Source organism: Phoenix dactylifera, chromosome 15 (genome assembly GCF_051530095.1).
Source record: "Phoenix dactylifera cultivar Ajwa chromosome 15, Ajwa_hap1_PhDact_Kaust_v1.1, whole genome shotgun sequence".
Taxonomy (NCBI): Eukaryota; Viridiplantae; Streptophyta; class Magnoliopsida; order Arecales; family Arecaceae; genus Phoenix; species Phoenix dactylifera.
Window position 1 is genome coordinate 20,382,287 of NC_143204.1, and position 6,920 is coordinate 20,389,206.

General features: G+C 39.1%; 1 pseudogene across 4 annotated transcripts; it reads right to left on the minus strand.

Annotated features, from left to right (window-relative positions):
* Nucleotides 1-1,605: 1,605 nt before the first annotated feature.
* LOC103707935 (protein SENSITIVE TO PROTON RHIZOTOXICITY 1 pseudogene) lies at nt 1,606-6,037 on the minus strand (annotated as a pseudogene). 4 transcript variants are annotated; one of them, XR_015973714.2, is made up of 2 exons: nt 4,835-6,037; nt 1,606-1,921 (listed from the first exon to the last, which is right to left on the minus strand). The product of XR_015973714.2 is annotated as a protein SENSITIVE TO PROTON RHIZOTOXICITY 1 pseudogene, transcript variant X4 (transcript). The 4 variants fall into 4 exon arrangements; XR_016398580.1 differs by having other exon boundaries at nt 1,606-1,848; nt 4,835-6,036; XR_015973712.2 differs by having other exon boundaries at nt 1,606-1,854; nt 4,835-6,036.
* Between the last annotated feature and the right edge of the window lie 883 nt (nt 6,038-6,920).

The window sequence follows — 6,920 nt, forward strand, 5'->3', positions numbered from 1 at the left end:
AATACATACATAGTAGTGAAAGAAGTATGGTGAAGAATTTCGAAAGAATTTTGTGGTCAATTTCTTTGAATTTAGTAGCAGATTTTACTTGTTATCTCTCTTTCCTATTTGTTATCTTCCTTCGCTTGCTTTACCCTACTATTTCCGGTAGTATTTGTTATCAAAGCTTCAGTTTGATCTCTCATCCTTTTCCTATTCTCTCTTCAAGAAGTCCGACTTCATCTCAAAATCATGGTCCGCAACAACAATAAACAAAATGAACTTCTTTTACATCATAAGGAGCTACTTCAGCAACAAAATGAAAAATAATTGGCTAGATTGGTTGAGGTCTTCAAAGCTTTGAGTTTTATTCCTCAAAATAAAAATTTTACACTTGCTTAGAATCTTCGCCAGTCTCCTGTTTTAGGAATCTTCTGACCTGCTAAAATAATTGGCAAGAATACTAGATTTCTCTTCAATAAATTCAATAGTTTAAGCATCTTATTCTTCTTTCATCAATCTCTCTTCTTCTATATTTTATACATTCTGCCAAGACTTGTTTTTAGTTCCAACAATAAATATTTATCTATTAGATGTATGTTATAAGAAGCTAGACTTTTAATAACTCTTAATAGTTCCTTTTCATATATATTATAACTTCTTTCTGCATTAGTAAACCCTCCGCTACCATGCCCACATACTTTCTCAATATTTTTTTCTGTTATACACTCCCCCTATTTTTGTTACTAGAATTTGAGTATAATACTAACTTGTCACTTTTATTTGGCCAATATATACATGGAAGATTTACACACTCTTTTTAATTTCTATCTATAAATTTTTGTTTTATTTTTTATTTTTTTAATCCAGATGATTTTTCTGGTTGATCTTTAAGACAGTGATATACAGGATTAACTTTCTTGGATGAATTTTCCTTCATAATTAAGTATTCCTAAGAAACTTTTATTTGTTTTAGACTTTGCAATTCTGGATTTTTTTTAAAAAAATTTCTCGAATAAGTGGTTTCATTTTTGATTTTCCTTCTCTAATATAATATGCAAACCTGAATATTCAATATCTTGTTTTCAGGCTCAATCTTATTAGGTGAAAAAGAAAGTCTCATTTTTTATGAGGCCGTTACAGATTGTTGTTTATGTTCTTTTCTTATTTTAGAGAAAACTGAGACACCGTCTATATAAACTACACAATATCCTTCATGTGATTGTTACAAATAGTCCATCTTTTAAAAACCTGAGAGGCATTTTTTTAACGCAAAAGTCACTATATATAGTTTCCCATCAAATTTGTGGAAGGAGTTCAGATATTTGTACGAAAATTTTTCACCATGGATAATTTAAGAAAGAAGATGCCGGTGCAATCACTACTTATCATCTCTAAGGTCGAAAGAAATGATAAAAGGATGCAAGGTGTTTATTATCCAATTTAGTAGTCAACCAGCCTACTTTGTTGACATCTGTCATCCAATACGTGACCCCATCAACGCAAGCACACCATGGATCTCCACCAAGGAGAAGAGCTTAAGGCCTTTGGGTGCACCAGATTGATGCAAATTTATGCACCATATACTCCTTTTCCAGATGAATGCTATCCCATAACAATCAGAACGACCAGATAAACAATATACTTATCATTTGCTAGCGTTGGGCTTCCCCTTAGCAGCCAAATATTCTGGGTATAAATCTTACATGATACATTCCCAAAGTACTGGGACTTGACTTGTATAATTATAGTGAAGTTGGGTTTCTGTCCCTCTCAAAAAAATTCTTGGTATGCGATAGCTCCATCTCTCCTGCCTTCAGTATGCGATAGCTCCATCTCTCCTGCCTTCTTCTTCTTCTTCTTCTTCTTCTTCTTCTATTTGAAATCATAATTGAATCATGGAAGTAACAATCATAAAGAGGTGCCATTACAACTTCAAATTCTTTGAGAAAGAGCAAGAAAAGGTAGATATTTCAGTTTGTAGAAATTGGTGCAGGATGTTTGAGTTCAAAAGAATATAGGTGCAGGGCAACATAGGAGCCTGGGAGTTGTATCATTCAAACCAGAAGAGGGAGTTTGTAAAGAAGAAAAACAAGAATTTTCTTTTTTAAAAAAAATGAAAATGGGTGGAAATGCCACAAGGAGTTGAACTTAGGATTTCTTCCTAGTGCTAACAATGTGGAGAGGGTTGCCATCCGCCTAAGCAAAAGGAGCAGTTGACGACAAAGAGGGGTACTGAGAGAACCTAAGGAATTATCTCTCAAGGTGGGTGCCTTTTACTCATCTATTTTCAGCTGTTCTTTGTGGTGTGGACACTTGTGGAAGTTATCTATAGCTTAAAACCCTTGCGATCCTTATAGATTTATGCTTATCTTCCTATAGAACAGGACCCCCAAGAATGCAGCCTATTGCATTTTTAACTTTTTGAGTTGCATAGAATATTGAGGTCAATTTAAGATCATAACAAGGACAATGCCATATGTCATATAGGTCAACAATAAGCACCCCATGAACTACAACAGGAACTAGAAATGTACTGAAGATTATGATGAAGATTGATATACAACATGTACAATGTTTCCACAAAAGCCATCTTTTTATACCTGAAGTTTCATAACCATCATTCACAGATGTTTCATATGTCCAAGCTCTTGAACTTGGTTTCCTTGAAGATGAATTTTATACCATCTAATACTACAGGTCAGGTTCTTATCACAAGGTACTGTTTTAACATGCACACCTATAACTTGAAGCTAGGGTTGCTGTAAAGTATAACGTTTAATATCAAAGCTATGGTGGCAGAACCACACCCATATATGCGAGACCCACAGGGTGTTCCACCGCACAGCACCCAACTACAGAAGCCTAAACCTAACGAAGAGCGAAATAACTTCATTTGAACCATAGCAGTTGAGATCTGTCTATTACAATGAAAATCTAATGAACTAAAGACCATAAGAAAAAATTCCTTTTAAGTATTTCATAGGCCTCTTAATTGCACTTTAATTATCATTGTGAAGCATGTTCATACATTTATCAGTCTAGCTCCCCAGGAAGATATTAATTCAATGTTTTGAATCACTGTAGGGGACAAATGGGTAGGTAGGGGCTATCAAGAACATAGGTGCTAGGCAGGTGCATAAACTGGTGCTCAAAGGTCAACACTGCCCAAAAAATAAATAAATCCAAAAAAGAATAAATATAAGAAGATATCCAAATAGTTTTCATGCCAAACATGAAACATAGAAAAAAAAAAATTAAGATGTGATGAAGTGTACCAACTTGGCAATACTTGACACTAATCTATAAAACATTGTCATCCTCAATACTCTTACATGATCACAAACATTAAAACTCGCACCTAGCAGGTCATGCCGGTCATTTTCAAATATTATATAAGTTCAAGTAGTTTTTTTTTCCTTTGATATGAAGTTCGAGTAGAATTTAGTAGCTACTGATACTTAATTTGAGAATTAGTTAGCTAAAAATTCTCCTCGGTAGGTAGAATCAGTCTCACAAAATGTGATGAAAATCTAAATCAAGGTTCTTGTGAATATTTTAGATCTGAAATTTTATTTCATATCTAAAAATTATTTACGCTTGTAGAAATTTTCAGCACTTCAGGATAACAATTGTAATCTCAATGTGATTATTTAAGCCTTGGGTCAAAGAAGATCATCTAAAGTGGAAGAAAGCTGAGGACAAAGAGAGGAGATGAAGAGATCAAATTATCAAATCCTTCATTCAATTTTCTGTAGAAAAGCTACATTGGCGGCTTCTGTTTTATTACACTAAGAGATATGTTCCTTGTCCAGTTCATTGATTTAACTGAACTTATCATGACCATCAGTTGAAGATTAAGACTAATTATTTTTTAAACAAGTACTCCATTTGCAATTAAACAGATGGTGTTCGCAGCATACATTTGTACAATCTAGTTCATTTTTCTTCTTAGGTTTTTGAAAATGGAATACAAAACAAAAGCAATACCAAACAGGCCCTAAGCTGCAGTGCAGAGATCTCAACATTCATCCAATAAGAATATAATATCTAAAACAGAACCTTCTGTAACTACAACAAAAAGAGGGGGGAAAATCTGCAAAAGATATTAAATCCGCCCAGATTTAAGCAGATTACGGCAAGATAAGTTCATTGAAGCTTATATTTGTCATCTGGGTTGCATCAGGATATTGTGCCACAATCGGCTGGATCTAATCTAACGTAAACCTAAACGAACCTGCAACCGAAAACACAGCAGCGATGATCAAAATGTCACAGCTGCCTCAACAATGATGAACAAGACATATAATAACATCTGCTTCCTCGGAAACAACAACACAAATAAGTCCTCCATGAGATTATTCCATGGATACCAAGCAGGAGCCATTTTCTAGAAACAAACTTTTCACAAGGGGCAGGGCAGGTCACACATGCCTTCATTGTGAAAAAATCCAAGAAAAAACAATGAACACTAAAACATTCCCAACCAAAAAATGCATCTAAGAATGATAAAACTAATCATGTCAACCCTCAATCCTCTGTGCTTATGAATGCTGTATGCCATTAAAGCTCAAGTTAAGTTAAGAATGATAAAAATAATCATGTCAACCCTCAATCCTCTGTGCTTATGAATGCTGTATGCCATTAAAGCTCAAGTTAAGTTTTTTTCTTGGGGGGGCAAGAAAAACAAAACTATAAAAAGAAACAGAAAAATAGCCAAAAAATAAAAAAGGAAACGTATACTGCTATACATATTCAGGAGCGTGCAGAAATTACACAAGGAAGATCTTATTGCAAACACAATAATTCCTAATTTAGAACAAAAAACTCATTAACAGGATGGAAATACACTCACCTGTTATATGCTAACGTTCTGGCCAGTTACCACCTTCAAGCCCTTCCAATTCCTTCATTAACCTGTCCAAGAACTCGGGATCAAGACCCTCTCCACCAACTGGCTCATCTCCTCCCCTTCCGATATCCTCTCCTCCTCCCACCACCAATTCTTTCGCTTTCCCCTCCTCCTCCTCCTCCTCCTCCTCATCTCCCGTCCCGACCGCCGGCAAGTGCCCTTCAAACAGAGCGACATGCCCAAAGAGCTTATCCTTCCTCGAGAAGCTCGTCCCACACGAGCACCGCCACGGGCTCTCGCCGCAGTGCTTGAGGTGGCTCTTGAGGTCGGCCGGCACCGAGAAGCTCTTCTTGTTGCACCGGTGGCAAGAATACATCTTGGGGCAGTGGCTCCTCTTGAAGTGATTCTTGACGCACACCGCCGATTTCAGCGGCCGGAACCGGCTGTGGTGCCGGTTACGGTTGCAGCCGACGAACGGGCACGAGTACCTCACTTTCCTCCCGCCGCCGTCCTCCGGCCGGCGGTTGTCCCGGTCCGGCGGCTTGGAGAGGGCCTTTAGGGTCTTGAACCGGTTGCCGTGGGCCCGCATGTGCATCCGGAGGTTGGCGTCGCGCTTGAACCCCTTGCCGCAGATCTCGCAGAAGTGGACGTGCTCCGCCAGCAGCTCCGCCGTGTCGATCTCCACGATGTCGCCGTCCTCCGCCGCGTCGCCGTCCTCCGCAGCCGAGCTCGCCGGATCCGTGTCGGAACCGATCTGACCGGCTACTCTTCCGGCAGCTGGATCGATGGCGGACGTGGGGGCGCCGTCGGCGGGCTGGGAGGAGGCGAGGAGGGCGGCGCCGTTGAGGATGGTCTGGTGGACGGCGGAGGCAATCTCGGCGGAGACGATCTGAAGCTGGCCGCCGTCGAGGGGGGCGCGGCCGCCGATGGAGTCGGAGAGGAGGCGGCTGAGGGAGTCCATCTTCTGGCCGAGGACGGAGAGGTTGAGGAGGGGAAGTCGGGGGTCGGATCTCGCTATGGGGGCTGGCGGGGAGTCGCCGTCGCGCGCAGTGGAGCTAGGATCGATTCCAGCGGATGTCTGGCCGGGATTCCGGCATCCGGAGCCGACCATCGGTGCAGACAGCTTTGGATGTCCGGAACGAAGAAAAAAGCCGCATCTTTCGGGGATAGGGGTTTTATCGAAGGGGGCGGCGGCCGCTGTCACAGTGGATTAGGACCACTTTAGAGCGAGGATTCTCAGTCCTGATGGAAACAGGAGACAGCGTTCTTATTTCCATTTTTTTAAGTAAAACGGTGCCAAATTTACCACTTATTTCTTGATGTCCCATTTTTTATTTTAATTTCTCATTATTGAGCCAAGCTCATGACCTGATCTAATGGTGAAAGAAAGCTAAAATACTGTCCTGATTTTCGTGTGTGGCCCACGGATGAGCCATTTGGCTGCAAGTTAATGATCAAACCATGAATTCTTGATATCCTTTTTAGAAATTTGAAAAAAATTATTCTGATCAACCGTGAGTGATTGTGCTGGTCAAAAAATATCGGGCTGAGCTATATTATTGTATCTCGAGAACAAAATTGTCACACGTTTTTAGGACAGTGTTCTCGTATGCCTCAATCTAGTGAGTTTTCAATCAATTAATTTTAAAATATTGTAGTTATAATTTTTTTTGATTTATTATTTTAAAGTATAATGGTAATTTGCAGGTGTTACTGAGGAAGTGAGAAGAAGAAGGTACGGAGGGAAGAAAAAATGGAAACATTTTTTTTTCTTGGGGGAGGTGGTGGGTTGGGTACATGCTGTGTGTATTATGCAACTGGTGCCCAAGTAAAAAATAAAACAGGTCTAAGATGACGACTCTTGTACCGCTTTGCAATGCGTTTCCTTAAAAATGGTAATGATTGTTATAAAATGAATATATATATATATATATATATATATATATATATATTAATCAAAAATATAATGAAAATAACACTTGTTATTTGATTTTTGGTTTATTTAAATAGAGTAATATTAATTCTTCATTGCCAATTGATTAAGAAAAGTTAGTTGGGTGATAGTGCTATAAGCAAACTGTCGTAATGA